Here is a 27,894-nt window from a genome sequence, read left to right on the forward strand (position 1 = left end):
AAACACAGGCTGAAAAGACAAAACAAATATTATAATCAGATTCAAATATGGCAGAGATGTTGCAATTATCAAACTAGGAATTTAAAATAGCTGTGATTAATATGTTAAGGGCTCCAATGGAAAAATATAGAAAACTAAGAAAAAATCAAAGGAAATGCTAGTAATCAAAAAGACTGTAACATAAATTAAAACATGCCTTTGATGGATTCATCAATGGACTGGACACTGGTGAAGAAAGAATCAATGAGCTTGAAGATACGTCAGTATAAACTTCCAAAACTGAAATGCAAAGAGAAAAAAAAGAATGAAAACACACAAAAAAACTGCATGGACAATTTCAAAACATGTAACATATGCTTTATTAGAATAACAGAGGGAAAATGTAGATATAAGGCAGCAAAAGTAATATTTTGCTTAAGACCATTAATTGTTAGGAAAATGCAAATCAAATGCCACAGTGAGGTATCACTCCATACCTCCTATTATGGGTATAATAATAATAAGAAAATAACTGTTGGAGAGAAATTGAACCCATGTATATTGCTGGTGGGAATATAACATGGTTCAGACACTGTGGAAAATAATTTTTCAGTTCCTCAAAAAAGTTAAACACAGAGTTACCATATGGCCTAAAATTCCACTTCTAGATGTATATCCCCAAAATTAAACCAGATACTCAACAAATACATGCACAAGTATGTTCATAGCAGCACTATTCACAGTAGCCAAATGTGGAAACAGTTTAAATGTCCATCATTAGATGAACGGATACATAAACTGGTATATACAGCTATAAAGAGGAATGAAGAGCTGATACTTGCTACAATATACATGCACATTTTGCTAAGTGAAAGATGCTAGGTCACTTAAGGTATAATTTCATTTACATGAAATGTCCAGAATAGGTAAATCCATAGAGATAAAATGCAGATTGGTGATTGGTAGGCACTGAGGGAGGGAGGAAAGGGAGAATAACTGCTTAATTGGCATGGAGTTTCCTTCTGGGGTGATGACAGTTTTAGAACTAGATGAAGGTGATGGGTGCACAGACTGTACTAAATGCCACTGAAATGTTCACTTCAAAATGTCTAATTTTTTATTATGAGAATTTTACCTGAAGAAAAGAAAAAGTATTATAAAAGTCAGTGGCTAAAAACCAAACATAAAAACAAAGTTTAAAAAGCAGCTAGGGATAGGGGCGCCTGGGTGGCACAGTCAGCTAAGCGACTCTTGATCTCAGGTCACAATCGCAGGGTTCGTGAGTTCAAGCACCGCATTAGGCCCTGCACTGATGGTGCTGAGTCTGCTTGGTATTCTGTCTCTCCTTCTTCTCTGCCCTTCCCCCAGTTGTGTTCTCTCTCTCTCTCTCGCTCTCTCAAGGTAAATAAAAAAAACTTAATTTAAAAAATTAAAAAGCAGCTAAGGATACAAAGCTATGTAGGGAACAAAAACACTAATTATGGTAAATTTTTCAATAAAAATAGTGGAGTCCAAATGAAAATAGAAACATATTTTTAAGTGCCAAACACAAATAAATAACCAAACTAACCTGTCAACTAGAATTCTATATCCAGCAAACAAGATCTTCCAAAACTAAGAGTGAAATAAAGGTATATTTAGAAAAATAAAAGATGAGAGAATGACACCAGCACACACCTTCACAATAAGTAATGCTAAAGGAATTCTTTGGGCTGAAGGGAATGGTCAGTAGATGACAATTGAAATCAATGGAAAGATATAAATAGCCCAGCAAGTGGCAAATACATTAATAAATATAAAAGGTTATAACTTTTCTTATATTAATTTTTATTAAATAAGTAAAATTGTCTCTTTAAGCAAAAAAATTAAAAACAAAATTGTATTATCGAGATCATAATATATGTTCATATATAATATATGCAAATATAACCCAACTGATGGGGACAGGACAATTGAATTATACGGTTATAGGTTTATTTATATTACCCGAAGTAATATAATAATAAACATAGGCAGGCATATCAAAGGAATCAATAGAGAAATTAAAATGGAAAACTAAGAAGTAGTCCATTAAATAATTAAAAATATGAAAGGAAAAATAACAACAAACATTTTAACTATCAAGATCGAGCAAGCGCTGATCCGCTGGGGAAGGGGCAGAGAAAAAAGGAGACAGAAGATCTGAAGAGGGCTCTGGCCTGACAGCAGAGAGCCCCCCATACAGGGCTGGAACTCATGAACCATGAGATCACGATCTAGGCCAAAGTCAGATGCTTAACCGACTGTGCCACCCAGGTGCTCCAAGAATGGAAAAATTTTAAGATATGCTTAGGGAATAGTGAATAAAATAGACTCAATGAATCTCCCCAAGATAAGCCGTTATATCTAAACATGAAAATGATTACAATTTCTTTTTCCTCCATATCCATAGACATCACTTTCTAGTTCGCTGCCTCAGAGGAGCATAAAACTTAAAATTAAAACTGAAGTTTTAAAGAAATGACACCTAGTGTTGACATTCTAAATTTTTAGTTAATCTTGGAAGAAGAGAAAGAGCAGTTAATTTGTGAAAAAAGTACTTTTTCTTTAAATGGTTTTCTTTGAATGAATTATAAGGTGGTGAGGAGAAATCTTGCATAAATGAGTGATGGTGAATGAATGAAAGGTGGATAAACATTGTCACTTGACAGATTCAAAGAAATATATGACATTACCTATCATGGAGAATTAAAGCATGAAAGCAGGAATTGGAAAAAGATGAATAAGAAGTTACAGTAATGCAGAAAAATATGATGTTATCAAAGGATGGATGAGAGAGTTGGCAATAGAGCAAACAACATGGATTCAGAGGATGTAAATTGACTTACAAATGGGATCTCAACAAGCCATTTCCTTCATTCTTCTCTGCTGTCTTCATCTCTTAGACCTCCATAGCTTTTTCACAGTCTGTATGGTGAACTAACTTAGTAATGAAAGCAAAATTCCATAACAGTTTTTTGTTGGATTTAGGTAGGACTCAGATCACAGAGATTGAGATTAAATAATTCATGAATGGTATAAAGATGATTGTGGAATTTTGCTGAAGAATTTAAATTTGGAAGGAAAGCAAAGCACAGGATTTGGTTAAGAAAACAGGATCAAGTGAAGTATTTTAGGGTTTGTTTGTCTGGGGTTGGTTTTTAAAATTTGTCTCCTATAAACTGGAGTGCAATAGCACATCTGAAGATTTGTGACTGATAGTTTTGTGAGAGAGAAAAAGGCTTAGAGAGTGATTTGGGGAGAACATTTCCTGAACTGATGATCATAATCATTGCCAATTAGCAGTAAAGTTCATTTCATTGTGGATTTTAAAAGTATGTAAGTATAAATAATGCACAGTTTTGTGTGTATGTGTGTGTTAGACTGTTTTGAGAATTGGATAAAAATATCAGAGGTCTTTACTAGATATTATATACATATAACACATATGTACACACACATATATGAAATTACACAATTTTAGTTGTTGACAAACCCCTCAAAGTGCATTTAATGAGGAGTACAGTTACCCCTGGTTAAGAGTCCCTGCTCTATAGTTACTGGTGACTGTGTATCTTTCTATGAACACAAAAGTAATTGTAACATTATTTAGTGCAACAAAAATATTAAAAATTTACATCAGTATTTTTGAAGTGAAGATGTATCATACAATATTTCTCTACAATACAATGAAAAAAAGTTATGTCAAATATGCTTAAAAAGCTGTTCTATTTTAGCCTTCAGTGGATTAGAAAGGCAGTTCAGTAGTTTTGAAAGTGAATAATTACAGAGTAGAGCATGACAGACCTAGAGAGCTCAACTTAGAACTTGAGAACAATGATGTATGTGGTTTACAGAAGTAGGCACATGTGAAGAATGAGGGAATGCATGAGTGAATGAATGAATGAATTAATGAAATGAAAAGGCTTTCAGAGCCAGGTAAGAAAAATGGCAACGCCACACTGATACTGAGGTGCCAAGGGGGTTACTGAGTTTTTTATGTCCAGGCAGCTTTAAGTCCAAAGACCAGCTGTGACTACAGAGTAATCCATCTTTTCAGCCTCTGATATAAACTCAAAATATCTGTGCCTTTATGCCTTTCTGCAGCTGAAGAATTTCTTCTTTTTTTTTTAATAAAGCATACCTTCTCCTCAACAAATGAACTCCCACAACCCATTCCACCTTCCCCCATGTTACCTCCCTAATCAGACTCAACCACTGAAGGATTTAAAACTTGGCCAGTTGTAAGCGGAAAAAGTCTCTCTTCTATGAAACTGTGTCTGCAAAGACTGGCTTTTGCCCAAGCCACAGGAACTTTAAACAGTCTGCTAGCTCAGTCAGCATAGACAGGTTCAAGCAGAGTGGGATAAAAAGCTGCTGCTACCAGGCTTTTAATCTTGCAGGTTGCAGGAGCCCTTGATGTTTTAGGTCTTATTCTCTTGAAGATGGTTTACAAATGTACAACAGCAGAGTCAAAAACTGCTAAAATCTATTGGTATGTATATCAAATAGGGGAAAGTGGAAATAAAACCAGATAATGAAGATGAGTGTTTATTCAGATCCAGATGACTATTCAGATGACCAGACTGCTTAATAGTTAAAATTCTGACTTGGCATTTAATTCAACTCCAAAATTTTTCAAAAACCACTCTAATTTTCACTTCATGAAATAGAAGAATGAGACTAGCTCTGACCCTGTCTTTGACAGTCAGTGCCTATGTGACTTCTGATATCTTAGCATCTCTGAGCATCCATATCTTTATCTGTAAAACAGGATAACTGTTCTATCTGTTGAATGTGTGAATGAAGCATCAGAGACACACAGAGAAGCTGTTCCGTAATCAATCCTCTTTCTTACTGTTAAAGTTATGTCACTTAGTTGGCTTTTTACACATGCTGACATTTGGGACACCTTACCTTTTAAAATATTTAATTGGATATGTAAAATATAATATGACTTCCATTAGAACTCATACTTGACACACAATTTTAGGAAGCATTGATCTACATTTGTCATGCTGGTGAGATTTGTAGCTTAAACATTAAAGTCACTAACTACATCTAAAATATTCTGATCATTTCTAAGGTGAGTGTGTAAGTGTTGCATTTTAAGAGGGAGTAAAGATTTTCCTTTCTCTAGAAGCTAAAAATAAGATGCAGAAAAGAAACACAATGTGGCGTTTGGGAACCTGATTCATTCTGATCAACAAAGTATATCCTCCATCAAGAAGGCCTTCTTCATACATTGTTTCAAAACACTTCTTTTTCACGATTAGATTATTTCATTTCTTTTAGACATATACTGCCTACAAACCATTTTTCTCTCATCCCATTATTGACACAAAGAATAGGAAACAAACCACTTCTAAAATGTAATGATGTACATTGTACTCTTGTTATTCATTTAGCCCCAGCAGGTTGACCAATCAGGTATTGTGAAGGACTCACCCCACATTATCCATCATGTATCATCTATTGATCATCTGTCTATCATCTATTTAGTAGGCTTCATGCCCAGCACAGAGCCCAATGCAGGAGTTGAATGCACGATCCTGATATCAAGACCTGAGTTGAGATCAAGAGTCACATGCTTCATCTATTGAACCACCCAGGTGCCCCCCCACCCCACTTAATTTTTCGAGTCTAAAAAATGAAACAAATCTCAGAAGTTATATTTGAGTATAGGTGAAACTTTATAGAAGTAAAGTCTTTTTTTGGAATGATATAATAAATCATCTAGAGTTTTTTAAAAAATGAGGTTACCTTATCTAGATGTAATATTCGAACATAAATAGACCAAGTTGCTTCAAATATATGTCTGGGAAAAACTTATCAGGAGAAGTATACAAAAATAGAAGTAGGTAAGAAAATTTAGAAGGTGATTTGTGAATTGTCCTCTGAGAAGATGAAGATCTTTACAATAATCTGGAGAGAGTTATAACAATATAATTACTTTATAGTCTATGCATCTATTCTTTATTGTGCTCAGTTTCTGCCCTTTCCACTTTCAGATCCCTTTCTAGCTCAATATCTTTATTTTTTAAAATATTTTATTTAGGGCGCTTGAGTGGCTGTCAGTCAGTTAAGCGTCCAACATCAGCTCAGGTCATGATCTCATGGTTCATGAGTTTGAGCTCCGTGTCAGGCTCTCTGGCCTCAACACAGAGCCTTCTTCAAATCCTCTGTCTCCCACTCTCTGGCCTTCACCCACTCATGCTCTCTCTCTCTCTCTAAAAAATAAGTAAACAGTAAAAAAATATTTTATTCATTTAAGTAATATCCACACCCAACATAGGACTTGAGCTTACAACCCTGAAATCAAGTGCTCTTCTGACTGAGCCAGCCTGACTCCCCTCTAGCTAACTATCTTTAAAGACTGTATTCACATTTCTTTTTTGTGTAGTAACTCTGAATATACTGATCACAAAGTAAAATGACATTTATTGCCTTAGGTTGCTCCAGCTATGGTGGGTGTAGTTAAAAATGTACTGAAATATTGTTTCAGCAGGGTCTGTGAATATTGTACGCAAATATTCTTTGCAGATACAGAGGTCTGAGAATTTTTATTATCCACTTAGAGTACCTCAGATTGAATCACACTAAGTTCATGTGTCAGAAGTTGGAAAAGATGATCTGTTTAAAACAATTATGCAACCAGCAGGTGTCTACATTAACGGCAAAGAGCTTTGCCGTTTTCTCATTGAGTTACATTTAATTCAGCTGGCTCATGGGACAGCTGACAGGATGTGATGGGAACTAGCCATAGTCTGTCCCTAAAAAAGCCCAACTGTGTTTCATTTTATAATGGTTTGTCTCATTTTTCCCTACAACATCCTAGTAATAGTAACGAATCATATGAACTTCTTTGAAACAAGCATCATCTTATCACCTTCTCACATATGTCATTGTCACACAGTTGTCCTTTTTCTTCTTTGCAGGCTGCCCTTTTTCTGATTGTGTTTTTGCCCTGGCAGGCTGCCGCAGTTTGTAGCAAGAGTGACTAAAACCTTTAGAAGTGGAGATGAAGACTTGGGAACCACAGTGTTTACCAAAAGAAAAAGAAAGAGAAAGTTGGCCACTGCACACACTTATCCAATTGTTTTTATGATTTCTTTAGAACAAGGAAAATGATGCTCACAGCTGCATTCCAGCGTGTGTGTGTGGTGGGTGGGAAAGCTGTGGAGAGGAAAGAAGGCAGGCAGGGTGCTCCAGTGACCTGGATAAAGTTACTCGATTACAACAATTCATTTTTCTCTAAATCACTCTCAAGCGAAAAAATAATCCAAAATCAGGACAAGGGAATGGAAAAGCTTCATAGTTTGGGACTCTATGACATAGTGTGAAACACATTCATAATGAATCAGAGGCATCATTAGTTCTAAAAGGATCCTTAACATCATTATTTATTTTATTTTGTTTGAAATGTTGAGAGGAAAGTGTAAGTGGGATTTGAAACACGTCTTATTTGACTACTCTTTGAGAGAGGGAGAGGGGCAGAGGGAGAGAGAGAATCTTAAACAGGCTCTATGCCCAGCACAGAGCCCGATGTGGGGTTCAGTCTCATGACCATGAGATCATGACCTGAGCCGAAATCAACAGTCAGTCACTCAACCTACTGAGCCACCCAGGCGCCCCTTATTTGAATATTGTTTAACAATTCTTATGGCACAGACCCTATTGAGCTGTGCAAAATGACTGTGATGAAATTTGAAGCTATGTAGAGATTGAGATGATTCACTTTCTGCACACAGAGCAAACACCAACATTCAGCACAAAGGTAGTAAGTCACAGTAATAATCCAAGATTACCCAGAGGGGAGAAAAAAACTAAAATAATATTTTTGTTTTTCAAAATGTGGATTTTCTTTCCTTCTCTGAGTCTGCCCTCTCATCACTGAACAGGGTGGAGGGGGGGAACATCAGCGTCTACAAGAACACCACAAGAGTAATTAATGAATTTTATAAAGGGTTTGTATAAACACTTGCAGGTTTTTATAAGGGAAATAATATTGACTTGTGTTGTATCCTATGCCCAATAATGTGGAATGACTTCTCCTGGGTTACAGTGTTAAAGGAATTGGAAAACCCAAAACCTTTCATTGAAAATAAGGCTGCTTTCTGAAGCAAAGGTTGGCTTTGTCTTAAAACATGTTTCCTTTAAATGGACTTTGGTGGATGAGCTAATGCAATGATAATAAGGCAAAGAAGTTTTAAAAAGTAGGAACGGGTTTGAATTTAGAAACTGTGACACAGGCTTTAGGTATTCATCAATTTGCAGTATGCTTGCTAGCCTGTCTTTTTGTAGGCAGAAGTAGTTACATACATCATAAAACCTGGATTAGAGGTTGGATGTCAATGTATTTAATTAGCTGAATAACAATTCCTATAAATTACTCAATATTTCAAATGTGTCCATAAAGATTTAAAAAAAATTATCTTAGCTCCTTGTCTCTTAAGATCTCAAAGTTTTGATATTAGCTTGACTTTTAAAAGCTAAAGGATCACAAATTAATGCAAAATTTCCCTGAAATCAAAGCAGGTATTTGAAAGAAGTTAACTGGGTATGATCTTCCTCTGGGGTTGAGGCGCACAAACAGGAGAGTCTACTTTTTTTTTTCCCAAAATGAACTTTTTCCTAATTTATCTTTTGCCTTCCTTTCTAATTATTTGTCTTATATCTGTGGGTTAGAGTTAAAAGAACAGTAATTAATTTGTCCCTCTCACTTACTAGTGTAATAAAATAACCTAAAAAGTATTCTGTGCTCATACTGCTGTTTGACTCAGTTAAAATAGCACCAGTTCTTAGATGTTTTTCATAGCCAGTCCCTAAGACCTTCCAAACCAAGTGAATAAATCCTCAATAAATTGTCTGACATTTTCAAGTGCTAAAATTGTTCAAATAGTTTCCTATATCCTGTGCCCCTCCTCATTTTATTTCACATCTGTGTTTGCCACTAATTAATACCATCTCGTTTTTTATTATTCTTTAAATAGAGAGGCTTTAGAAAATATTTCCCTCTAAGAAATATCTGTTATACATTTTTTTTTATTGCTATGCAGGTTAATTTGACAGCCTTGGTTCTGCCCCCGCCCCTTGAGCAAGAAAATTTTGAGTTCCTCCCTTCAGAAACTAGTGTGGAGTAAAGTTGTGTTTATATTTAGAGCAAAGTAACAGATATTTGTCGAATTTACTTATATATAAATATGATTTTTAAATAAAGTTTGATTATGCTTCCTTTTGAATTTTGTGTACATCGGACCCAAAATGCTAAATGAAAAATCAAGCAATAAAGTTTAATTTAAAAATTGTGTCTTTTATTTTTGACTTTTTATGAGTCTTATAATACTACACCAAGCCTTTCACCCCCCCTTTTTTTTTTCCAGTAAAGTCCTTCAGTAGGTACTGCAAAGAAACAGTTACTCAGGTTACTGACCTCTTTTTTATTGGGACGTGTGTGTGTGTTGAAGGATTTCACACTTATTTTCAGTAATGTCAAAAAAGAATTATATTGTGAATATGTATGATGCCATTTATTCTGTTTTTCCTCATATTCAACTTATTTTCATATGCATAATAAAGCTTGCTTATAACAGGAGCTCCTATAAAGATTTCCTCATCACTCTTCTGTAATCTATTCCACATATATATCACACACACAGGCAGTCTACATCTTAAAAATTAAAACCAGATTCACTAATAACTGTACAATCCTAAACTGTAAATCCTGTGGATGCCTTACACAAAGGTATTGAGGATAGAGACACATCCTAAAAGATTCAAGATTACGAATCAAGACACCAGAACTATACAAGATGAAGACAAAAAAAAAAAATGTAAGAACGAGAAAATATGAATATTTTTCTTTTATTTTTACATGGTGTCTGCTTTTCAAATGGGTATGGGACAGAACAGGGAGCAAACGCAATAACTCTTCCTTTTGTTTTCTTTCTACTCTCAAACATTTTGCAAGTCCTAGTGAGCCAACAATTGGACATAAAAGTCATACAAGAATTGTAATAGTAATAGGAAAAAGAGTATGTATTTTTGCAAAACATCACTTTTCATTCCAGCAGGAGAAAGTATGTGCGGCTGTTTATCTTGGTTTTGCTGCTGCTTTGCACTGTCCAATATGGGCTGGCTGTCTGGAGAGCTTTCCACAGTCGCTTACAAGAGCTTCACTATTCGTCAGGGCAATAAGGAGATGCTTTTGAGTGTGTTGAGTTAAAAGCTCCATTTAGTCTTTCTTTCACTCAATCTGCTTATGTAACTTAAATATTTTTAGTGCCCAGGAGTTCAAAGCAACTAATGTGTTGTGTTTCAGGATGACAAATAGAACACACTAAAAACAGCATTAGAATGTTTTCCTAAGCAAGTTTCAGGGAAATGTGCGGTGCTCTGAATGGGACTCCACATAGCATTTTGGCCCTAGAGCGTTTCCTTCCTTGTGCTCAGGCCTGAATGACTCATTGTGCCTGGCCTTCCCTGCTCTCCAATAGGCCTGAGCCTGACCACGAACAAGCAAGAAGCATAAGCTGAATTCATATGTGGCTCCCAAGTGACAGAAAGGAAATATTCCTTCTGGTAATTTATTGATGAGCTAAGTCCAGATGTAGATGCTTGTTTCACTGAACAGGGCGTCTTCGCAGCTTGGCTCTCCTTTTGAATGGCAGCCAAGGAATTCCTACCAGGAGTTACCAAGAAAACACACTCTTTCTTACTGAGGTTTGAGATATGAATAGCCTTGGAGAATTAATCCAATCTAGGGAACATAGTAAGAGGCTTTTCTGCTGTAGACTGACTGTTAGCAGAAAGCTATTTGAGATATTGTAATAACTCTAGCATTGTAGCCTTATTTCATCTCCAGAGGCATTTGATTTACGAAAATTTTATTAGTGGAAATATCACAGTCTTCACTCACTGGCTGATGTGATCAGTTGTGACACAAGAGGTCCTCTTTGGAGAAATAGAGAAATTTTTGTTAGTTCACTGCATTCAGTAGATGCTGCCTTAAAAGTAAGGATTTTTTCATGTTTATTTATTTGTTTTGAGAGAGAGAGAGAGAGAACAAGTGGGGGAGGGACAGAGAGAGAGGGAAAGAGAGAATCCCAAGCAGATAGTGCTCTGTACTATCAGCCCATCAGCTATCAGCACATCGACATGGGGCTCAATCTCACGAACCTCAAGATCATGACCTGAGTTGAAATCAAGAGTCAGATGCTTAACCAACAGAGCCACCCAGGTGCCCCAGTAGGGAATTAAAGAAAAAAAAATATTGAATTTCATTCAGAATATTTTAATGTCTTCATGAGAACAAAAGAATTGCAAAATGCAATTGCAAAGGTGTTTTTATCACTGGAAATGCAAATGCCTGTCATTCAGTAGATCTTCACATCATTCGGACCACGTGGAAGGTCCATTGAATAAGGCTGTCAGTGAAAGAGTACTGAAAGACCTCGGTGGTCATGCTTGATGCTATTTTTCTTACAATAGTACCCTAAAATATAGTTGTATGTAAAGATCCTTTTCCAATACTTGAATAATTCTCCATGGATTTTAATGTATAAAGTCCCAGACTGTAACCGTGAGTTTAGTTTGATTTAGTAAAATGATACATATTGAGAAAATGTCCATTTATCCCACAAGAACATACGTAACTGTAAAAAATACAGCTAACCAATTTTTTAGGACCTGTTTTGAAAACATATTCTCCTTCTCAAGAAATATGCGTCCTCTGTGTTTTAATTATTCAATACATCCACCTTTATTTTTTTTACTCCACTTTTCACTGTCTTCCTCCATCTGTGGCTCCTATGACTTCCTGCATCAGACCTCTCTGCACTCCAACACAAGGGTGTGACTCATGTTTACAATTCATTTTTCTCTTTCTGTATTTTCCTCCACATTCGGATACAAATTAGCAAAGATAGAGGAGATTTGATTACTAATTACACAATGAGATTGTTTAATATACTTTTCATCATCTACTTTTCTTCATTTTATCTTCTCCTAGTAATGAATTGTGAAAATACTTTTAAGTTAGCTTGTACAGCACTGATTTACTTTTTTTTTTTAATAAATGCAAAATGTTCCATGGAATAGCTGAGCCTTAATTTACTATTCCTTTCTATACTGAATTGCATTCACTTTTTCCTAACATATCTTCACCCATTACAAGGTAAGTATGTTTGTACAAAGGTTTGTTGTTGTTGTTGTCTACTAACTGATGTTTTTGCTTCCATGTGACTGAATTCCTAGGAATGGATGCTGTGTTTCAAGACCTTATTTTTAATATTAAGAGATATTGTCACATTGCTTTCCAAAAAGACCATAACACTTTATATTTCCATCAGCCATATGTGAAACTTCCCTTTCCCCCAAACTTCTCACCCCCAATTATGACATAGATATTATAATTCTTCCTAAAGGCTACTAATTTGATGACTATGAAATAATAGAGTTTCATAATTTTATTATCAATTGGCAAAATGCAAATTAAAAATATCATGGTTTTTTTCATGCTTGCATCAACTTTTTTAAATTTCTTTTCTTTAGTTTTTGAGCTTACTCTTCCATAAATTATAATTATATAATTGCTGCCAGTTTTATCTGGGTTGATTTTGTTTTTCAATTCCTAAGAACTTTTTGCATATTCTAGATATAAAATCTTTCTTTCATTTGGGTTTACAAGTGTTTTTTCCAAACCTATTTTATTATGTTGAAATTATTTATAATATTTTACCATACAAAGCTTTAATTTATAATAAATAAATTCTAGTTGCTGTTCTTTAAGTTTATTTATTTTGAGAGAGAGAGAGAGACAGAGAGAGAGAGAAAGAGAGCACTAGTTGGGGAGTGGCAGAGAGAGGGGAGAGAGAGAATCCCAAGTAGGCTCCACACCTTCATGGCAGAGCCCGATGCGGGGCTCCAACCCATGAACTGTGAGATCATGACCTGAACCAAAACCGAGTCCAGTGCTCAACTGTCTGAGCCACCCACGTGCCCCTCTGGTTGTTTTTGTTTTTTTTTTAAGCTTTTAGATTTCCAGTCTTGTTTAAGAATTCTTCTGCATCCTCAAATTTTACACATGATCTCCTTGATTTACTTGTAGAACTTTCCTGTTTAATGTTTACCGGTAAATTCTTTATCCATTTGAAATAGATTTTCGAAATAGGTGTTAATGTGGCAGGCTCACTTCATAAGATTTCACAGGGTTTGGATTGTACAACACTAGGGGGTACTATTCACAAAATAGATATATGAATTTTATATATTTAGCTTGACAATTTCCAGTAGCTGGTAACAAGGTTGTGAGAGGCAATTAGTAGCTAATAATAGTTTACTGTTGTAATAAATTACTTTAAACATTTTGATTCAATGATCATAAATGAAATTTCTCCATAATTTTCTTTATTTATATTACCTTAATTGGGTTTTAGTATGAAAGTTATTGTGACATTATACACTAAACTGGAGACTTTTTCATTATTTCCCATGGCATGAAATTCTTCAAATAGTATTGAATTTTTTATAATGTTAAAGTTTAGCTGTGACCTTCATCTAATCTGTGCCCTTCTAGATTACAGAATTTTAATCAGTTTTCTAATGTCTTCTATAATTATTAAACTGTTCAAATTTAAATTTAATTGGAAATACTTAGTAATTATATTTCCTAGAACAATCTTATGTTTCTCAAAGGTTTTATAATGTGTTCCTATGGACTAATATCTAATAATCATCTCAAAAATCCTATGAGGTTTCTTATGGCTATAGCTGTATATCCCTCCTTAATACTAATTTTATATAGTTTACTTAGTTTTGTATTATCCATTTTCTATCATCAGGCTTATAGGGTGTTAATTTTATTGGTCTTCTCAAAGAACTAGCTTTTGGACTTACTCAACTTGGTAAGTGTGTGTGTGTGTGTGTGTGTGTGTGTGTGTAGTTACCAGTTCATTAATTTTGGATTATAACACTAATTAATCTTCTGGTATATATTTTTTTATTTTAAATATTTTAGTTACTACTTTGTGCCTTTACAATTGTTTCCTTCTATAATAATTAAGGATTTTAAGCTATACATTTTTTTCCTCCTGAATATAGAGTTGTCTAGTCCCTTAGGTTTTAATGTAAATTGTTCCTATGTTGTGCACGATTTTCTCTCTTGATTTCCTAATTGATTTAAGGTTTGTTTAGTGGTGTGTTTCTTAATTTCTACACGTGATATATTTTGGTCAACACTATTTATTTCCAATTGTATTAGATCATAACCAGAAAATGCTGGCTGTAAGACTATATTGTTAATGTTTTCTTTGTGGCCATGCAGCTAATTAAATTTGCGCAAATGTTCCAGAGTCTGAGAAGACTGTATATACTTTCTTTTTGAAAGAGGCAATGTTTTACACACCTATATGTGTTTGTTGAATGAGTATTCACTTTCTTATATCCTCACTTGTATCTTGGCTGCTAGATGTATCTAATTGGAACAATTGAAGTCCTTCTATATATCTATATATATTTCTTGTTCTCTATGCATTTGTAACAGTTTCTCCTTTATATATTTAGCTGTAATTTCTATGTTACAGATTTTTACCGTGATGCCTTTCACATAGAATCATATCATTACATAATGATATGCTGTTTCAATTCTACCTTGTTTGGTATTAATCAGACTGCTGCCACTTCCACTTTACAAGCACTTCCTCATTTCTCTTTGTTCATTCTTTTATTTTCATCTATTTAATTACATTATCCCTAGTGTTTCTGTAAATAGCACAAATAAGTGTTTTTTCAATCCAATTTTGCATACTATCTTCTAATGATAAAATCTATTTACTTTCAGTATGAGGAATATTTACTTGATTTTAGTTTTTTTTTTCCTTTATCATATTTATATGTCTTTACATTATTACTTATTTGATCATTCTACTTTTGCAATTGTGAATTTAGGAGTTTGTTTCCCCTTCCTCAGAATTTATAACAAAACATATCTTACTCGATTTTATTTTATTTATTCTATTTTTTCTAATGTTTTTTATGTTTATATTTGAGAGAGAGAGATAGAGAACAGAGGAAGGGCAGAGAGACAGAGGCAGAATCTGAAGCAGGCTCCAGGCTCCAAGGTGTCAGCACGGAGCCCCATGCAGGGCTTGAACTCATAGAGCTTGAACTCATGAGCCATGAGATCATGACCTGAGCCAAAGTAAGAGGCTTAACTGACTGAGCCACCCGGGCACCCCTATTTTACTCTATTTTATATCAAAGCAAGATACCACCTTTTGTTTTCACCTGATACTAAGCCTTCTTACTGCTTTCCCTTACATCTCAATAAGAAGAAACTTTTTGAATAATCTTCATTTCACACCTTCTTCCCTCTTTTCACGTTAGAATGTTTTCAAGTTTATTTTTATTTCATTTTGAGAGAGAGATAGAGAGCAAGTGGGGGAAGGACAGACAGAGAGGCAAAGAGGGACAGAATCCTAAACAGCCTGATGTGGGGCTGAAACTCAGGAACCATGATATCATGACCTGAGCCAAAATCAAGAGTCGAATGCTTAACCAACTGAGCTATCCAGCTCCCACCCCCCCCCCTTTTAGCTAGAATTTAAGAATACATTTATTACTACTTTATCCAACTCTAAGGCATAAGGTTTTCTTATATTTTGTCTGTTCTATAGTAGTGATTTTTCACATTACACATCACATTAGCAGAAAATCTAGCATTCTCCATTTATATTCAATTAAATGTTACATAGACTAAATGACATACCCCATACATAATTAGGTATCTATTTATCTATCAAATAATTATGGAATGCTCATTGTAAATGACTGTTCTAGGTGCTGGACTGCAGCCATGAACACAACAAATATGTGTGTCCTCATGGAGTCTGCATTCTAATGAGCTTTCTCTCATTTCTTTCTACACCTTGCCTTTCCCCATATTGAATTCTCTGTTTTGGCTGATTACTATTACACTATAAAATTTTCTCAAATATTTTTTTCAATGGGATAAATGAAAAATAATTTTCTTGAATTCTTTTAATCAGTTTGTTAAATGATATCTCAGGGAACAGGTTTTTTGTCAGAATTCTATTGATGTTATTTGACTATATTCAAATAAATACTTGAAGAAACTCAAGTCAATATGGGAGTATAGCAAATGGAAAACTTATATTCAAGACATAGAGATACTTGAACAAGATAGACAGTAATTTAAAATAAGTATGACTATTTGTAGAGAGATAAAACACTTTTTCAATTGATCAAGAATATTTGGTTACAGAAAATATCATTACTGAAAATACAGAATATTATTGAAACAAATATTATTATGGAAACCTTAATATATAAGATAGTGTCAAAATGGCACACTACCAATGAAAATATTATTAAGCTGATCATTTAAGCCAAGTGTTCTATTTCCCTCAGATTGCTGACCGAAAGGATAAGGAGATGATGAATGTAAAAGAAACGTGAAGAGATGTGGAGAATAGAACTAGAAATTCCTAAACTCATCAATAGTAGTGGCAAGAAGTAAGAAATGGATAACCTGGAAAAAAGGAACTATATACACATAATCATCTAAAATATTTCAGGTCTGAGGAAAGACATGATTCTTCAGATTGAAATGATGCACAAATATTTCTGAATTAAAGAAAGCCCAAACTTGACTACCTTGTTAAAAATTTTCAACACAGAGATATAGAAATCTGAAAGCTACCAGAGAGATTATACACAAAGGAATGACCTTCAGATTGCTGGTATACTTTTATTAAGAATTTTGAACATAAGAAAGCAATCGAACAATGTATTTGAAATACTGAGAAAAAAATTAACACAATGATTCTGACTCATTCCGATTATCACTTCAAGATCAAGAGTAAAGATATTTACTCTTATAAGTATTTAAAAAGTTTACCTCATGCAGTATTTGTTCAAAATATCACTAGAAAATACACTGTAGCAGGAAGAAAAAATAAAGCTAAGATAAAAAATAAACAAAGAATAAAATAATTAAAAATAAAATAATTAAAAAATAAAAATAATAAAAAAGAGTTCAGAAGGATTATATGACATGTGTTATCATTTTTAACTGAAATGTAGGTTTTCATACAGTATCATTCATATAGATATAGACAGAGATACAACCTAAGAGTGAAAGTTCACTCTTAAAATGTCAAAACACATCTTTAATTTTATCAAGAAAATGGAATGTTTGCAGTGGAGAAAACTCTTAATGGCCATTGTCAATTAATATTCATTGTTAATGAAACACATATCCAGTTGATAGAATAAAGAATTCTATGTCTTAATTGAGGTATCCTATGAAAATTCATGTTAAGACAAATGCAAACTTTTTCACATATGTGAAAGTAAATCAAGTATTAAATGTCCAGTGTTATGGGAGTCATACAGAATTCCTTTAAAGTTAGTATATTATCGTAGAGACACTAAATAAATGAAATAAAAAATCAAGTTGAATAAAAAATAACAATGCCAATGATGTCTCAAAGCAATATCAAGGTTAAACGCCAAACACATGAGAGCTAGGACTACTTGTCTCTTTGAAAGATAACTATATGTAAAATTTTGGTACACCTCTTATGCAATACAAAATAATAAACTATTTACAATGTACTATTAAATATAACATCTAAAAGGAAAGTAAATATTGTCTGGGCAGAGCCACAAACTAGTCATTTGTTGTTAAATTTCCATGTTATGCATAGCTATCCCATTAGTTTCCTTGGTGGGTAGATGAAATTTCTTTTTTTTTTTTTTAAGTTTATTTATTTATTTTGAGAGAGAGAGAGAGAGTGCGCACATGCACCTTGGCAGGGGAGGGGCAGAGAGAGAGGGGGAGAGAATCCTCAAGCAGGCTCTGCATTACTAATGCAGGGCCAACGCGAGGCTGAAACTCAGGATCTGTGAGATCATGACCTGAGCTAAAATCAAGAGTGAGATGCTTAAACTACTGAACCACCCAGTTGCCCAGTATGTGAGATTTCTGATGTTTCCTCACTGTATATCTAGCAGCCACCGCTTCTCCATTTCCACCAAAGCTTTCCAAATCCATCCTTCTCAGTTACTTTAAATACACCCTAAATACACTATTGCTGGATTTTTCTTCATGAATCACACCACTGAGCATCCTATACAAAACCCCTCAAAAGCTATTTGTTCTTTATAACTTTAGGTCTAAATTCCTTAGTGAGGATTTCAATACCCTAAACACTGCCCTCTAATTATTGTCTCTACTGCTAATTATGTTCTTTACAAATTGAAATGTAGGTGTACTCCTTATATACCTTTTACTTCCAAGACATTAACTCCCTTTGTTCATGGCACTTCCTTTTCTGGGAGCTTCATTCCCTACCTATTCACAAGTCCAACTTGTACTTAATGCTCCAAGCTTCAGAGCAAGTGACACCTTCTCCATCAACCATGCATTGATTCCTGAGATGGAAGTTCTTTCTGTCTTCTCTGGAATACCATTTTTTTTCATGGAGAGCAAAAAAAAAGTCTTTCATATTTGTTCAGTCCCTAATATGTGTTATAACTATATTAGGGACTTCACCCATAGTGTCTCATTAACAAAAAAAAATACATATTTTATAGCTGAAGAAAATGAGTCTGATATAGGTTAAGTACCCCATCCAAATCTATCTATCTCATAAATTGAGGAAGTGACCAAAGTTGTCAAAGGGAGGGATCTTACATTCTTGTATATTAAGCTCCAGAGACGTGTATCTGTGCATGATTTGTTAAGCCTAGATGAAGTTTAGGAATGAAGGTGGTAGGTGTAGAGAAAACATTAATGTAGTTAAATTCATAAAAAGAATTGTATACAAGATCAAGAGAAATTCTGTGCTGAGTAATAAGGAGGATCAACAAAAAGTGATTACAGGAAGAGGATGGGCAGACCTATTCCATTCTTGTCTCTAGAAGAGTGAGTTTCCCCCCAAGTACTGATGATTTTAACAATCAAACTTCAGGCTTGGTTGATTTGCATTCCACTGAAATCCTGAATCTGGCATTCAAGCTAATGTTTGCCCAAATGATTTTCATTATATTACTTCTAACTTTCTGAAAATGTGCAACTACCTATCTATAAGGTACCTTTAAAGCGGTATCCTTACCTGACATTAATCCTTCATCTTCTAGTAGGAGCTTCAAAAATGTTTGAGTACCTTAAACATTTTTGGATCTTTATCTAGGCTTGGAAACAGTGATAATAACCTCCAAGTGACTGTGACCCAAACCTGATGGTAACATAAGGTTCTGGAGAACAGGCAGATGCTGACCATTTTATCATTCCATCAACGTTAGTCAAGAAGGAAGAAAGGCAGAAAGCCAATTTTTCATTTGTGCTCAGAATAACACTTAGCTTAGTGGTGGACAATCTAACTAAATCCCTTAAAACAATTTTGAATGGATTTCAGATAAAGTCTTCAAAAGCCACATTATCTTACTTCCCTATAATACCTTTCTAGTTACAAAAGTAAAAAGGTGTTCTTTCATTTAATATACCTAGTTATCTTAGAGTATTTAAGTATTTTATATATTAAAATATTTTGCAGTTAATTTATAATCAGAAGATAAAAACATATTACACAGATATTTCTATAAAACAAGTCAGCGATATATGGAATTATGGTGGATCACACTGTGTTTTCAACTTTATCCTGCGAAATTATAGTCATGAACCAAAATCAGAGCTCTCTGCATTTGATTTGCATGGCCCTAAGCCTAGCAAGGTTAGCAGGATATAGAAAGGGAGAAATGATTGCCTCATTTTCAGGTTAGGCTTCATGACAACAGATACCACAAGTGAAAGGCCATCATGCAAGACTTAGAAAAAGAGATGGAGGACAGCTAGTTATGTGACATTTTGCTGGCCACTCCCAGCCTATACAATAGGATTGAAGAAAATAAGGACAGAATTGGAAGTTAGGAGAAGGTTCTGGAGAGAGTTGGTGGGTTTTTAAGTCCCACCACTCACCACCTTCACTCTAAGAGGTAATATAGGAAATGGTTTCCTCTCCTCAGCCTGTGAAAAGGGTTTCAGTGGGGCTTAGTGCAACCAATTGGAGAGCTTAATATATGGCCTCACAATTTTACAGACACAGTGAATAGTCTGACTCACCTGGCAAGTTGAAATGGCCAAAGACTGACTGGATCTTTTGATGATGAACACAGAAGAGATGCTACATTGGAGACTTCTGGAATTTGTTGGAGCAAATTTGAGTATTTCCCAATGTCTATACATGGGCTACATACAACAGCGTACTGGTATGTTGTTCTTAGAAACTATAGGGAAATACACTAATGTCGAGGGAAAAGCTCTGGATTATCAGAACCTAAGAACCAAGCTATAAATACCCAGCTAAAGAAGATCCACTTGTCTACATCAAAAGAAGGATCTACAGGTAAAAGATGCTGAGTTAAGAGAAAATTTTTTCAAGAGACCTTGAAGATACTCGTGAAAAGAAGTAGTTTAAACAGCTCCAAGTGCTAGGTGAGTAAGCCAGTGCCACCTTGGATGTTGCTGGTCAAACAAGAACTTTCCTGATATCATTCCTTCCCCTGCAGTTGATAAGATGAAGAACAAAGAGAAACCTATGCAAGGAAAATGAGAAGATGCCAAATACGCCCTTTTGCCATTTCAGTTATCTATAAAATTGAGAGGAAAAAGAGTATTTTTAAGTGAATTTTCAAGAGTTGATTATTAATAAAACTGATATCTGAATTTTTTGAACCAATACTATCTTTTACTTAAGGGACAGCAAAGACTTTATGGACTTTGCCTGGATTTTCATTCAGAGTATAAACTAGTGCCTTGGATTAAATTAAATTTAAATTTAAATTAAAGCTGATTTCTATTATACCATTGGATACCTCTGGTACATTATTAGTTTCAAAGGCACATTAGAAGAAAATAATTTTTAAATGCTTTCCATAAACAGTTTGTCTGTACTTAACAATGGATTCTCAACCAATATGTGAGGACTCTTTTACAATGGCGATGCCCCTTTTCCATTGTAATTATTGGGAGACTCATTACTTGCATTCATTTTGGAAAATTTCTAGAAATATAATAACATGCTTTCTGAAGTCCATTGTTATTTTCAGAGTTGATATAAACTTCCTTTCTAATGAACACTGACAAGGTAAACCCTAATATGCCAGAAACAATAGAGCATATCTTCAATGCTGAAACTCATCTGAAATTCTTTTTGCTCCAAATTAACACTAAATGTCACTTTGGTCATATTGAAGTGATACTATCTAATAAATAGGACTATTTTTAGTTAATTTTAAAGTAGTCATCATTGTCCCAGTATAAATGAACTTAAAAAAAGTGAGCTTAATTTCTATTGTTATTTCCTTTTGTTAATAAAATCCAACCTCTGTCAAGAGTTTTCCTTATTGTTTTTGCAGTGTAGCAAAGTGCACATTGCATATCTCTGCAGTATTTAACATGCTTTGGTAATACCCTGGAACCTTATTGTAGCACACTGAACAATGGATCAGGATTTGGCATAAGGAGGCTATTTCCTTGGTATCACCTAAGGAAATCTATTTACTGGAGGACCAAAGGATCTTGTTAATAAGACCTATAAGGCAGACAACCTGGCCTCAGAGGATAGAGGTATTGGAAGTCTTTACTATAAGTATACGATGGTTTCTCAGTTTCTCCTTTACTTCTAAATTATTTGCCTTCAGCAACCCTGTTTAAATTTTTTTATAAGGTGCACCTGGGAGGTTCAATTGGTTAAGTGTCCTACTTCAGCTCAGGTCATGATATCATGGTTCATGAGTCTGAGCCCTGTATTGGGGCTCTGTGCTGACACCTCAGAGCCTGGAGCCTGCTTCAGGTTTTATGTCTCCCTCTCTCTCTGCCCCTCCTCCACTTACACTCTCTCTCTCTCTCAAAAATAAATAAACCCTAAGAAATATAAAAATAAAAATAAATAAAATTTTTTATAAGTTTATTTATTTTTTTTGAGAGAGAGGGAAAGAACGTGAGTGGGGGAAGGGCAGAGAGAGGGGGAGAGAGAGAATCCCAAGCAGACTCTGTGCTGTCAAAGCAGAGCCCAGTGCTGGGCTTGATCTCATGAACCATGAAATCATGGCCTGAGCTGAAATCAAGAGTAGGATGCTTAAGTGACTGAGCCACCCAGGCACCCCCAGGGACCCAATTTAAAGTTAACAATTGACATTCCTCTACTCAGTTTATCTTTTTTCCAAAATACATGTTCTTAAATTATTTTTTTCTACTGAATTTGGAAAATTCTATTGAAGATAGTAATATTCTATATTTACTCACTTGAAAATAGCACATAGTTGAATGTAAAATAGCAAAAATAAGACTAGAGGAGAGAGACAATTTTTCTGTTAACTTTGGTTTATCTGTTATGTAAGTATATCACTGCCATTACACTGAATCAACAATATGACACAGATTCATCATTAAGCCTCATTAAGAGGTTAGAACTAGTGGGATTTTTTTCAAATGAATGACATGTTTTACAAGAAAGGAGAGATAATTTTGAGAAGGTTGTACCCTTGATATGCTTTAATAAGGGTATCTAAAATAGAATTTAGTGGGGAAAAAAGGGAGCTGGAACAGATAAGAGGACAAAACAGCAAGGTTTACTTGCTTGATGACTTTAGCAGATAAAAAAAGAATTTTGAGGAGTCAAAAATTCTGAAGTTCAGAGGCAAGGATAATTTTATGTACTGCTAAGAATAATCAACTTGGGAGTAATATATACATGGAAGGTGTGATGAGACATTCATATATAGAGTTCGCAAAAGAAGTAGGGATTATTCTAAAGAAGAGAGCATGATAGTCTAAGGTCATCTAAGATTATGAGAAGATACTAACTAGAACCTGGAGTTGTAATCACGTCCATGGAAAGTGATGAAAGTACTCATGCTTTATGGAGAATGATTAACTTCCTCATGTTCATTTTATTCTCACTAGAAATGGAAGGTGGACATTCTGCACTCTTACCAGAGTCCATGCACTGGTAGCCAGTTAAATAATCTTTGTCACTTCAGGAAAAAACATGTTCCATTCCTCTACTTCCCCTTCCATGGCCCTGACATTTAAGTGACTAGAACAGGAAAAAGGTTGTTTATATCCAATTTCTCTCATTCTTCACTTTCTATCACTGCAAACTATTTTTTGAAAAATTTTGACCTCTTTTTGCCAGTATGATCGGTTGTGATACAATAGTTTTCACAGCATTTTATATTTTAAGGTGATTTAATTTTGAATAGCAATATGAGACCATAGTTAACAACCCCAAAATATAGGTGAAAATCTCTCTTCCATCCCAGTTCCCCATCAACCAGCCCTGTTCTTCAATACTGCCAATGGTAAACATTGTTACTAGTTCCTACCCTCCCTTTTATTTACTTCCAGAGTGTCTTTATGAATATACATACAAATATAAATACAGATTATGTCCCACCATTTTACCAAAAACTCATGTCTATTATACACATCATTTTGTATCTTGCTTTTTATTACTTAACAATATTCCTATATGTAGAAAATGTCATACTCCTTTTGTATATCTTTCTTTTTGGTGTAATTTGTTTAACTAATCCTCAAATGACAGACATTCAGTTTATTTCCCAGTGTTGCCACTACAAATAATGATACAATGAATAAACTTATACATTACCATTTCCTATTTCTGCAAATAAATATGTAGATTAAACTCCAAAAATAGAGATGGTTTTTCTTGTTTTTCATTTCTACATACCAAAAACAGAGTCAATCTAAAATGTTTTATGTTTATATATGCCCTTATATGAATTATATTAATATACCACTCCAATAATATAAGTTTTAAAAATATCCCAGACTGCGTCCAACAAATAATAACTGTGACCTTGGGAAATTTTTAAAAAAATCTTTGTAATTCAGTTTCATCACATTTTAAAATTCTCATATAACTAAGTTCTAGTTTTTTTGTTAGATTCCTCACAACTAAATCATATAATGTTATTTGACACAGAAAGTCATGATAGCTGGAACTTTCAAAGATATGTTCTTCTATTGTAAAATTCTATTGAAATATTCAACAAATAAAGGATATGATTGTTTCTATTATGTTTCTATGTAATGCCTCAACAAATATGCTATAAAAGTAAAAAATTCAATTAACAAATTATTTGGCCTTCAAAATGTGATATAATTATTCTGATTAAGTTTCTTCAAAAAATTAAATACATTGAATATTTTTGTGTTGATATCCGTAGAAAACTACGTATAAATGTTGGACATGTTTACTTTCAGAGAAAGAGTAATAATTTCATACCATTCATTTTGTAAAAGTGAGACTCGTGTTCCCTCAAAAGTTAAATGGTAAAAATAGATTGTTATGATTCATAGCAATAAAGAAAGGTTTACATCAACATCATTGTATGTTCCTGGAGACTAATTTGGACACCCATACTCAGGAGAGATGGGATGGAAGGAGTAAAATAGAGAATCTTTACATTTCTTATAAAAAATAAAAACAAAATCTATGTGTCAGACAAAAGAACAAGAGCAGAATCTTACTAAAATTACTAAATAGTTTTCTTCTCAGAGGTACAAGATAAACTTCTTGAATTGGTGGCTAACCACAGAATCCCTCAATGTTATTCAAAAAACAAAGTGACAGCTTTCAGAAGATGTGATTTTTTAAGCCAGATATAATTATAACAAACATTTATTGCTGTATTATTCACAAAGTGTGTGTACAAATCAGATTTTTATATGCATAATTCTTTTTTTTTAAGTTAATTTATTTTGACAGAGAGAGAGAGAGGGTGCAAGTGGGTGAGGGGCAGAGAGAGAGAGAGAGACAGAGAGACAGAGACAGAGAGAGAATCGAAAGCAGGCTCCTCACTGTAAGCACAGAGCCAAATGTGGGGCTCGAACTGTGAGATTAGGACCTGAGCTGAAGCCAGATACTCAACTGACTGAGCCACCCAGGCGTTCCAAATTATGTATAATTCTTAAATGACAAATCGTGATTAATATAAGTGGCATTAATTAAAAATTTGCTTTTAGGGGCACCTGGGTGGCTCAGTTAAGCATTGTACTCTTGATTTTGGCTTAAGTCATTATCACACATTCATGGGTTTGAGCTCTGCTTAGGGCTCTGCACTGGCAGTGCGGAGCCTGCTTGAGATTCTCTCTCTCTCTGCCCTTCCCCTGCTCATGCTCACTCTCTCTCTCTCCTCTCTCTCTCTCAAGAAAGAGAAATTTTTTTAAAAATGAAAAAAAATAAAATTTTGCATTTAGTTATGGAGATAAATATTAATGCCATTATACTTACATGCATTATGCACTTACTTGTGAAATATACAGTATTATTCATTGTATGGCCACCTTTTTTATAAAATCATCATGACAATCCCGTGAAGAAAGTGCTATTAAAATTATGCTAAGTGAAATGAATCAAACAGCGAAAGACAAACACAATATGATTTCACATATATGATACATAATCTAAAAAATGAAACAAATGAAGAACCAAAAGTAGGAACAGACCCATAAATATAGATGATAACTGATAGTTACCAGAGGGGATGGAGGCAAGTGGGAGCGGCAAAATAGATGTAGAGGAGTGGGAGGTACAGGACTCCAGTTATGGAATAAGTCTTGAGATGAAAGGCACAGCATAGGAAATACAGCCAATGATACTGTGATAGCCTTGTATGCTGATGGATGGTGGCTACACTTGTGGTGAACATAGTATGTTGTACAGAAACTAATGCAACTAACCAGTACGTTGTACAGAAACGAATGCAACGTTCTGTGTCAAACATACTTTAAAAAAAATCTTCTCAAAAAAATAAAATAAAAATAATCATTTCACATCGAAGGAAACAGGCTTTGAAAAGTTAAATAACTTGCCAAAATGTACAGCTAGCCAGTAGCAGAACCAAAACGCAAATCTGAATCTGTATGTATGCAAACCACCTATCACCATCCTCTTTCCTTGGATTAATCACGTTTTATACTAATTAGAGACTCTAATTTATCACTTTCTACTTTGAAACAGAGAATGAAGAAATAATACTATTAAGGCGTTGACTATAACTGTTTTGCTTATCACCAGCAACTACTTAGATTCTTGGTACAAAACTTTAGTATAGTAACAGCTAATGGTTATGGAGATGTTTTCACATGTGAGGGAAGGTGCCATACCGTACGTGATTTGATCTTAATCAAACCCTGCATGGAAGAAATTATTATTATCTTTGTTTTAAAAATGAGGAAACCAATGTTTACAATGTTTAAATGTTTTTCACTAGCCAGTATAAGTGCAGCCAAGATAGGAGTACAACTCAATCTGTGCTTTTGGCTAAATTTTGTAGTGAGTACTAAGTAAACTACTTAACTAATTTTAAGTGCTTTATTTGATCACTAAGAGAAATACTGCTTATAATATTTAAATAAGGAAATATGATAAATACATTTTATTTAATAAACGCAATATAATAATTCAGTGATGATATGTTGACAACTACAAAATCCAGACAAGAAACAGAGATGAAGGTAAATCCTACCGATAAGTAACCCAAATTCATCTAAGGAACTCAGAAGAAATAAGCAACAAAAATCTCTGAGGAAAACAACTGTTATATAGCCTACTGTTTTATTTAACTACATTAGAGACACGAGCCCTTAGTGCCAGAGAAACAAACTTCAACTGTTAGTAAAATAAATGTCTTGACTACACATTTGTTATTTGATTTTTTTAGCTGATAAACTCTGGTAGACAGAAGGTATTTAAAAAGGAGCAAAATGGGTGAAAATAAGAGTTATAGCTATAACAGTAGACAGCAAGGTAAGAGAAAAAATATCAACGTAATGGTGATCTGTGAGTATATTCATAACAAACTTCACTACATATCTCAACTGCACCTGAAATGTTACTCTTCCTATTGATTAAATCAACTAGTTTTCATTAAATAAAGATTAGCAACAATAGCCAAAAGAATATTTAGTATACAGAGTCTGTTTAAGATAGAAAGCAAATGAGCACTGCATTTAGGAAGATTTCTACCAAAAATTAATGAAGCAATTTTCGATAATTTGAAAAGTAACTTTGGTTTTCTAAAATTGTTAATTTTTCAAAATAGCTTATTGCTTGGTCTTACCAGATTAATGATTGCTGTCACACATGTTAATAAGCATACTGTTTATATTTCAAAGGCTCAAGTTTGGAGCTAATTTATTGCTTAAAATAAAGATAATAGGAGGGGCACCTGGGTGGCTCAGTTGGTTGAGCATCCGTCTCTTGATGTTGGCTCAGGTCAGGATCCCAGCGGCATAGAATCAAGCCCCACATTGGGCTCCATGCTGAATGTGGAGCCTGCTTAAGATCCTTTTTCTCTCCCTCTTCCCCTCTCCTCTGATTTCTCTCTCTCTCTATTCCTCTAAAATAAAATTAAAAAAAATAAAGGTAGAGGGGAAAGCAGAAAAATAACTACCAAATTAACAGGAGATATAAAAATAATGACATAACTGAATATCCTATAATAGTTGTGTTAATGAAGTAAATTTAAAAATAGTTGAATAAACTTGCAATTAAATGTGGCAGGTTAAAGGCATACATGTATGTCTTCTCCCTTATTAAGATTGTTTAGATGAGAAAAGTTATAATTATACAAGGACAAAGAGAAAAAGGGGACAAATAAAGGAAAAGATACATCATTAATATGGAGGCAATAAGAAGCTGGTGAGGTTTTTAACCCAACTGAGCAAACAGAATTCCAAATAACCATGGAAAGGGATATTAACAAGCAGCAAAGCCTATTTATGCTGTAGAACCAAATAGATTTAAAAATTGGAGATGCTTATTTCTTCAGAAAAGGGTG

General features: G+C 34.2%; 1 long non-coding RNA gene across 1 annotated transcript in view; it reads right to left on the bottom strand.

Moving 5' to 3' along the window:
* Window positions 1-216: 216 nt before the first annotated feature.
* The window catches only part of LOC107180374, a 222,344-nt gene continuing 194,666 nt past the window's right edge, over window positions 217-27,894 (bottom strand). Inside the window, exon 4 of the long non-coding RNA XR_001511137.2 lies at window positions 217-279. This is a non-coding gene — a long non-coding RNA (uncharacterized LOC107180374). The remainder of the gene's footprint in view (window positions 280-27,894) is intronic.

This window comes from Panthera tigris, chromosome B2 (assembly GCF_018350195.1).
Source record: "Panthera tigris isolate Pti1 chromosome B2, P.tigris_Pti1_mat1.1, whole genome shotgun sequence".
Classification (NCBI taxonomy): domain Eukaryota; kingdom Metazoa; phylum Chordata; class Mammalia; order Carnivora; family Felidae; genus Panthera; species Panthera tigris.